Consider the following 8623-nt stretch of genomic DNA (forward strand, 5'->3'; position numbering starts at 1 on the left):
TTCTAAGACTTACAATTTTTTTTATCACTTGTTTAACAATTAAGAACTTCTAAGCTTTGGGAGCAAGTGAATATTTCAGGATTAGATCCTCTCTCACTCTCCTAATACTTTTTCCCTTCCTAATCGTTTTGGATTAGGAGAACATGTGGGTATAATCCTGAAGTACGATTTGAGGGAAGATAAACAAACTGATGTCACAGTACTTCCCGGAATTGTTCCTATTAATGTGAAAGGCAAAATAATAAAGGTTGTAGGAGATAATATAGGAGAATATCTTTATGACCAAATGCCAGATACACGTATTTTTAAGTGCTCGACTTCATTAAAAATCAGGGGAATGTAAATTAAGACAATAACGAGATACTACTGCATATCTACCTAAATGGCTGGAATTGAAAAAGGCTGACAATATTAAATATTGGTGACTGTCTGGGACAACTAGAAATCTCAGGTAATGCTAGAGAGAGTCTAAATCGGGGCACCCACTTTGGAAAAATTTTGGCATTAGCTGCCACAGTTAAAAATATTCGTAAATTCTGACCCTTATCATTTTCCCAAAGATAAAGATATACATGAATATTTATTTATAACAGCTAAAAACTGGCTACAATCCAGTTCCAGACATTATTGCTATGTATTAAACCACCCCTGACTTAGAGGCATAAAACGATCACCATTTTGTTATGCTTATGGATTCCGTGGGTCAGGAGTTCAGAAAGGGCCCAAAGGAAATTGCTTGTCTCAGCTCCAAAATGTCTGGTGTCTTCTATGGAAGACTCAAAGACTGTGGCTCAATAATGAGGGACTGACTGGGATCATCAAAAGGCTTTCTCATGCATACATTTAGTTGTCCATGCTGGCTACTGGCCAGGAACTCAGTCAGGGTTGTTGGCCAAAACACCTGAAAGCAGGCCCTCTGTGGAGTAGCTCAGGCTTTCTCCCAGCATGGTGGCTGGGTTCCAAGTGCAAGCATCCCAGAAGGACAAGGTGGAAATATAAGGTGTATTAATGAAGTGACTTAAGAAATCACTTTGCTATACTCTGTTGGCCGAGGCAGAGCCAAGGCCCACCCAGATTCGAGGGGTGGGAACATAGGTTCCACCTCTTTTTCTTTTCTTTTTTTTAATTATAAAAGAAAAAACAAACTGAGGAGCCACTATGCCACTTCACCCACAGGTTGTAAAGTACCAAAAGCTACAGAATTAATATTAATATTTTGGGAGGCTTGAAGAACATTTTCTTAATTTGGGTTAAGGTGTGCAGAGAAATTGTGAGAGATAGTCTCTGTACTGTGTGATTGGCATGACCAGGATGACCCTTGGCATTGTATTGTAAATGCAAGGGGAGGAAAACATGGATCCCCAGACATTCCACCACGCCTGTGGGGAAAGGGGTGAATGGCTAGCTAGGTACAGGAAGAGAAAAGCCAAAATAAACCTTTTCTTATAGCAACGAACCATTTGTGGGCATTTGTCCCCACAGAAACTACCTCTCCTATGTAAATGCGTGTGGTTAACATGCGTGACTCTAGACAGAGAGATGGCAGATAAACACTAGAAAATATAGTAATGCCTTTTAATATGTAAAGAGACATCTTTCTACCATTGTGTTGATTTGTAAATTTTGTTTTCTCCAAAATGATGTATGGCTTGCAAATTGAACATGGTCCTATCATGTTAAAGGACATATGACTATAACCAATAGTGGTAAAGGGCTCCTAATTACAATTTTTGCTTCTATACTTCCCACTTACAAAACTATAAAAACTAGGTAAAACAAAGGGCCAGCGCGCTCTCCCTCAGATGGAGTTGCCGCCGCTTGGCCAAGCTAGACAATAAAGTTTTGATGTGTAATCGATGGACTTCGTTCATGTCTTCAATGTTTCGGGTCCCTCCGGATTAGGATTAACACAAACAAACAAAAAATAACAAGTTATAAGAGAGACTTTATTTAGTAAATTATAGAGGTAGTAGAAGTGAGCCAGCTGGTCTGCGTGGGCTCAGGGAACAAATTACAGCAGCAAAAGAAGGGCCCTTGGAGCCTAGGAAAGGCAAAGGCAAGGGTAGTATGCCTCTCTCTCACCCATTTTCTTCCTGGTGAGAGAGAGAGAGGGGGAGAGAGAGGGCACGTGAGCCTGCATATTCTACCCATAAATTCCACTTCTTAATGGAGGGGGAATACTGAGGTCACTTGTAAAAAGAACATGCGTATTGAGAGCTGTTTCTGTGGCCATCTTTGCTCCTTGTTGTCTATTTTGTTTCTTGTTGCAGGGACAGAGCTGCAGGCAGAGGAAAACAGCCCAAAGGCCCTAAATTGAGAAAGAGCTTTTCTTTAACAAAAGCATGTGAACCTCACACAACTCTACCGTGGTTTAGCCTGTTTCAGTTGCAGTGTAGAGCAGTGTTTTTCAACCAGTGTGCCACGGCACACTAGTGTGCCGTGAGACATGGTCAGGTGTGCCGTGGGGAAATTAAACATGGGTCCCCAAACTACAGTCCACTTACGTACAATGAGAAACGGGCAACTTTTTTGAGAAAAACCACAAAGGTAAACGAGAGAGCCCTCAAAGCTAGCTACCTTGTTGCTGAACTTGTAGCTAAATCAAAAAAATCCCACACTGTGGCAGAAACATTAATATTGCCAGCTTGTAAAGCCATTGTAAATGAGATGGTTGGCCCTACCACGGCCAAAGAGATAGCTAAAGTGCCTCTCTCAGATAACACAATTGCCAGACGTATTGATGACATGTCTGCGGACATTGAAACTGTTGTTTTGGAAAAGGTGCACATCAGTAAGAAATTTGCCTTGCAACTTGATGAGTCGACGGATATTAGTGGACATTGTCAGCTCTTGGCCAATGTGCGTTTTGTGGATGGAGAAGCCATTAGCCATTAGAGAAAACTTCCTATTTTGCAAGGCACTGCCAGAAAAATCAACAGGAGAGGAAATATTTCAGGTCACGTCGGAATATCTTGATAAAAGCAGGCTTACATGGGAAAACTGCACAGGTGTCTGTGCTGATGGAGCCGCAGCCAGGGTCGGGCGCATCAAAGGCTTCGTAAGTAGGGTCAAAGAAAGAAACCCAGATGTTATTGTTATGCACTGTTTTTTGCACCGTGAGACCCTCGTTGCAAAGACCTTACCAGCAGATCTAGCTCCTGTGTTGGATGATGTTGTGAGCATAGTGAACTTTGTGAAGACACGACCTTTGAGATGTCGCTTATTTGCGTCTTTGTGTAAAGAAATGGGAGCGGAACATAAAATCTTATTGCTCCACACAGAGGTCTGTTGTGGACCGTTAATGGCAAAAAGCCATTATAGATTCGAGGCTTAGCAGGGGGCTAAGTTCTACCCCCTCTATCTCCATATTTGGTTTTGATGCTGAGTATTTGCACCCACTCCACTTCCTTCCTTGGGTTGCAGGAAGCAGTATACATGCCCTTCCTCTGACTCTTTGTTTGTTTCAGATGTTTGTAAATTTCACTAATGTATCCTGTTTTTGCCTTGGGAGAGTTCCTGTCTTAGCCTTTGATGTGCAACTTTGTATCAGGGTCCTTGATTTGCATAAGTCTATATAATAAAGCGAACTGGGGCTATGAGGCACTCAGATGCTGCCGGGCAGTTTGAGGAGTCCTCCGGTCCCATCGGTTTTGTTCTGACAAGTGTGTTTCCTCAATTCCGCACCGTTATTTGGAGCCGCACTGGTCCGCGGCAGAGGTCCGGTGGCTGTTGCGCGGCAAAGTGCTGACCCGTGTGTATGAGTTGCGAGAGGAACTTAAAGTATTTCTGACAAACGAGAGGTCTGATTACTCAAAGCTGCTTGCAAGTGATGAGTGATGTACAAAGCTGGCATACCTGGCTGATATATTTCATTATCTGAATGAACTGAACACACGGATGCATCAAACTGCCTCTTTGTGATGTAGCTGAAATAAGGTGTTCTTCCACTTGAACTAACTCTTCTTTGGGTGAATTAAGCTGCAAGAGATCCAGGAAAGGGCTCCTGAAAAAAAAATGCATGATGATTCTGAAGTCTGAGAGAACAGTGTGCCCCTTCGAGCTGCCATCTGAACCCTGGCCTCTTGGCTCCACCCCCTGCCCTTTCCCTCCCAGCCAATGTCCTGTCTGCCTGGGTTTGATTTTTAATGCTGGCATTCCCATCCATACACAGGCCAGTCCTCCACTCCTCACCTTGCCTCTACATTTCCCAGCTTGCTGCTTACTTGGAACCTGACCTCTTGCTTTGTTTCCTCTCTATTGCTCTGATCCCTCAGCTCTGATAATAACCCTGGCTGTCCTGGCTGGAAACATGCCAACCCATTGTAGAGTCCTAGCCTTAGTTTGACCTTAGCTCCTGGCTATTCCAGGCCCCTGCCCACCTTAGAAAGTGCCTCATCTTTGATTGTGGGGTTACTGCTTCCTTAAGGCATGTAGAAGATTGAGAATGTCTAATGTGACCATCTCAATTTATTTCTTCTCTTTCTCAAGATGTTTCTGCATCATTACATGATCTCTCTTCCTTAGCTCTTGGTTTTGATAGAGGCCCGCTCCATTAGAATCTCTGTTAAGGGATGCAAGAGCTGCCACCAGCTTTACTTGTGGAGAGCCACATCCTAGCCTGTTATATAAGACAGGAATACGCCCTGGCCGGTTGGCTCAGCGGTAGAGCGTCGGCCTAGTGTGCGGAGGACCCGGGTTCGATTCCCGGCCAGGGCACACAGGAGAAGCACCCATTTGCTTCTCCACCTCTCCGCCGCGCTTTCCTCTCTGTCTCTCTCTTCCCCTCCCGCAGCCAAGGCTCCATTGGAGCAAAGATGGCCCGGGCGCTGGGGATGGCTCTGTGGCCTCTGCCTCAGGCGCTGGAGTGGCTCTGGTCGCAACATGGCGACACCCAGGTTGGGCAGAGCATCGCCCCCTGGTGGGCAGAGCGTCGCCCCTGGTGGGCGTGCCGGGTGGATCCCGGTCGGGCGCATGCGGGAGTCTGTCTGACTGTCTCTCCCTGTTTCCAGCTTCAGAAAAATGAAAAATGAAAAAAAATAATAATAATTAAAAAAAAAAAAAAAAAAAAAAGACAGGAATACTCCTCTGTATTTTAAGGCACTAAATAATTGTTTCTGAAGCTGACCTACCCTATCTAATACAAAGGGCAAACTAAAATTAAGGTATGTGTGGTTTCCAGGATTCAAGAAGAGGTGAAGGCACAGACAGTTGTTGGTAGGAGTTAAATATAATTCATTTTCCAGACAACTATCCTATGTCTGGATCTGTCCAATGGTAATAATCCCCACTAAAATCCCCAACTTCCGCCCTAGACACCACCAACATTCTCAGTTTCAGTTTCTAGGAAACTCAAAGATATGGGAATAAAGAGAACTTAAATAAGTCATTTCAGTCATTCAAACAGACTGAATACTTCAATTTAATTCCAAATATACTTCTTCAGCACTTGTTCTTTACAAGGCAGTATCAGGCCTGTAGGGAACACAAAAATTAACAAGACTCCTAGGAGCTTGTTCACAAAAAGTTCACAGGCCATTTCAATTGTTACAGAAATAACTATGATCCAGGGTGAATGTAGCGCATACCATTAGAAAGCTATAACCAGGGGTCCCCAAACTTTTTACACAGAGGGCCAGTTTACTGTCCCTCAGACCGTTGGAGGACTGGACTATAAAGAAAACTATGAACAAATCTCTATGCACACTGCACATATCTTATTTTAAAGTAAAAAAACAAAAACGGAAGTAGTTCTGTACGTGAGCAACGCCGCGCTTTGCTGCGCTGCCACCACATACAGTACTCTGCTCACTGACCACCAATGAAAGAGGAGGCCCCTTCCGGAAGTGCTGTGGGGGCCAGATAAATGGCCTCAGGGGGCCATATGCGGCCTGCGGGCTGTAGTTTGGGGACCCCTGGTATAAACCAAAGGGCTTGAGGATACAAGGGATCCTTTCTGATTGCAGGTATACCAGAAGATCATCTGGAAAAAGCTGTACCTGCACTGCATTCAAGGTCATTTCAGGTGGAGGGAATCGGAAGAGCAAAAACTCAGGGACAGGAAGCCCTAGGTATATTTAGGTAAATTTTCTAGTGTGGCTAGAGCTGCTGGAGCGACAGCGAGTAGCACAGGGCAATATAACTACGGGCTCAGTCCTCCAGTGGGCAGGAGTCCTTTTCACAGGTAGGAGAAGGTGGAGACATGAGACATGGAGGAAGCTTGTGCTACTTCCATTCTGTGGAGATTGTAATGGTGGCCCTAGGCCGGAGGCAGCAGAGATGAAACATAGGCTCACTGCTCTTGGCTTCTTTTCCCTGGAGAGGATGAGGGCACAGGATTCTTCTTTGGGAGAAAGAATGGGACTTAGAAATCGGCCAGAATCGCTTCTCGGCCTTTTGGCTAAGATCAAGTGTAGAAATCGGCCAGAGTTCTAGGAAGGGCAGAACCGGACCAGAAGCAAAGAAGAGGCCCAGTGCTCAGGAATTCTAGGAAGGCTTTTTTCTTTTATGATCAAAATGGGCAGAAATTTCTTATACTGGTCTTTTGCCTCTTCTTTCTCCTCCTCCTCCTTTTACTCTTTCTCCTCCTCCTTCTCTTCCTCCTCCTCCTGTTCTTCTTCCTCCTCTACCTTCTTCTTCTTTTTCTTCTTCTTCAGATGTCTAGAGCTAAAGCAACTATTGTACAGCCTCAAGGAAAAACCAAAAGAATTGAAGAGATGTCAGTCCTGGGATGGCTGAGCCTCTAAACAAGTATCTCCAAACTTTTGGTGTGTGAAAGAAAAATATATGTTTATCCCATGGTTAATCTAGGTTGCTAGTACTTGCTGAGACATTCCGAGTTTGCTGGCCACTGACTTAAGGATTCTGGGATAGAGGGAAAGGAAGCCTCAGGTTCCACCCTAGCTTGATCATCTCAGTTTGCAGAGAGGAGACAAAGAGTCAGAACAACATGCTACCTTGTAACAAAGGTGGGTACCACTGGCTTGAGATTTCCTTATGCCTTTTTTCTTAGAGATTTGAGTATGACAGGCAGGGTCCACGGTGACAAAACTTGATAGCAGTTAAAACCAATGGCTGTAGCAGGAGCAAATCAATATTTAATTATCTATTGCTACTGAGAGGCCAGAGGCATTGATTCATGGTGTTCAGGAAAATGAAATGAAGGTTGGTCTTGCTATTAAATGACAACAGCAAAGGGTACAAAGTTGATCTATTAACTAAAAGTTTTGTAACCATTACCCAAATCATGTGGTTGTATATAAATCCTTTAGATGGACTTACTATATAGACAGGGCAAATTGGAAAGAGCATATTATCTTTCCTAGGTTGATAGGAATTTTGTTCTGCTGTGAAGTTTGAGAAATAATGTCTAAGTTACAGATATATGGTGATGGAAAATGATTTGACTTTAGGTGATGGGCACACAACACAATCACAATCAACAGTTCAAGTGCTATAGAGATGTTTACCTGAAACCTATGTACTCTTATTGATCAATGTCACCCCATTAAATTTAATTTCTAAATTAAAAAAAGAAAAAATAATATTTAAGTTATAGGCACAAGATAAATTGTTTTTCTTTTATTTCTTTAGAACAGAATTCAAGTTCTACTTTTGATTTTATAGAAAGAGTAAAGTAACAGAGAGAGAAAGAGAGAAACATTGATTTGTTGTTCTACTTATTTATGCCTTCATTGGTTGATTCTTATATGTTTTCTGCCTGGGATTGAGCCCACAATCTTGGCGTATGAGGATGATGCTCTAACCAGCTGAGCTACCCCCTTCCAGGGCCTCCACTTTTAATATTATAATTTTTTTTGTTTGTTTCTTAAGATTGTTGAAAAATGATGCCTTATGCTATCATGCATTTTAATCAAGTTTGGACTACATGAAGCATATAGAAATAACAATTTTAAAATCTACATAGAGATTATAGGCCTGACCTGTGGTGGCGCAGTGGATAAAGCATTGATCTGGAAATGCTGAGGTCGCCAGTTTGAAACCCTGGGCTTGCCTGGTCAAGGCACATATGGGAGTTGATGCTTCCTGCTCCTCCCCCTGTCTCTCTCTCCTCTCTCTCTCTCCCTCCCTCTCTCTCTCCTCTCTAAAATGAATAAATAAAAAAAATTATAAATGAGATTATAGAATCAGATATGATAGCAAGATTCAAGTTTAATCACCTACACCAGTGCTGTGTAATACATTGGTCACTAGCCTCTTGTGGTTATTTAAACTAAATTTAAACTAATTAATACTTAACTATTAAACATTCAGTTCCTTCATTGCCCTAGGCGCATTTCAAGTGCTCATTAGCCACATGTGATTGGTGGCTCCTATGTTAAAGCATACTTAGAACACTTCCATCACTGCAGGCAGTTCTGATATAGACAATTGGGCTTTGTGAGCCTTTTCTTTTATAAATATATGGTGAAACTCTGTATCAGTCAGCTCAAACTCCCATAACAGGATACTGCAGACTGGGTGGTCTAAAAAACAGGAATTTATGGAGGCTAGAAGTCTAAGATCAAGGTGCCAGGGTTGGTGTTCAGTGAAGTTTCTCTTTCTGGCTTGTAGACACCACCCTTTTTCTGTGTCCTCACATGGCCTTTCCTCTGTGTACCTGCAA

At 43.0% G+C, this 8623-nt stretch overlaps 1 non-coding gene across 1 annotated transcript; it reads left to right on the forward strand.

Moving 5' to 3' along the window:
• Positions 1-4640: 4640 nt before the first annotated feature.
• On the forward strand, positions 4641-4716 carry TRNAT-AGU (transfer RNA threonine (anticodon AGU)). The gene has a single exon. It is a non-coding gene; the product is annotated as a tRNA-Thr (tRNA).
• Positions 4717-8623: the final 3907 nt, after the last annotated feature.

Source organism: Saccopteryx leptura, chromosome 2, assembly GCF_036850995.1.
Source record: "Saccopteryx leptura isolate mSacLep1 chromosome 2, mSacLep1_pri_phased_curated, whole genome shotgun sequence".
In the NCBI taxonomy this organism is placed as follows: Eukaryota; Metazoa; Chordata; class Mammalia; order Chiroptera; family Emballonuridae; genus Saccopteryx; species Saccopteryx leptura.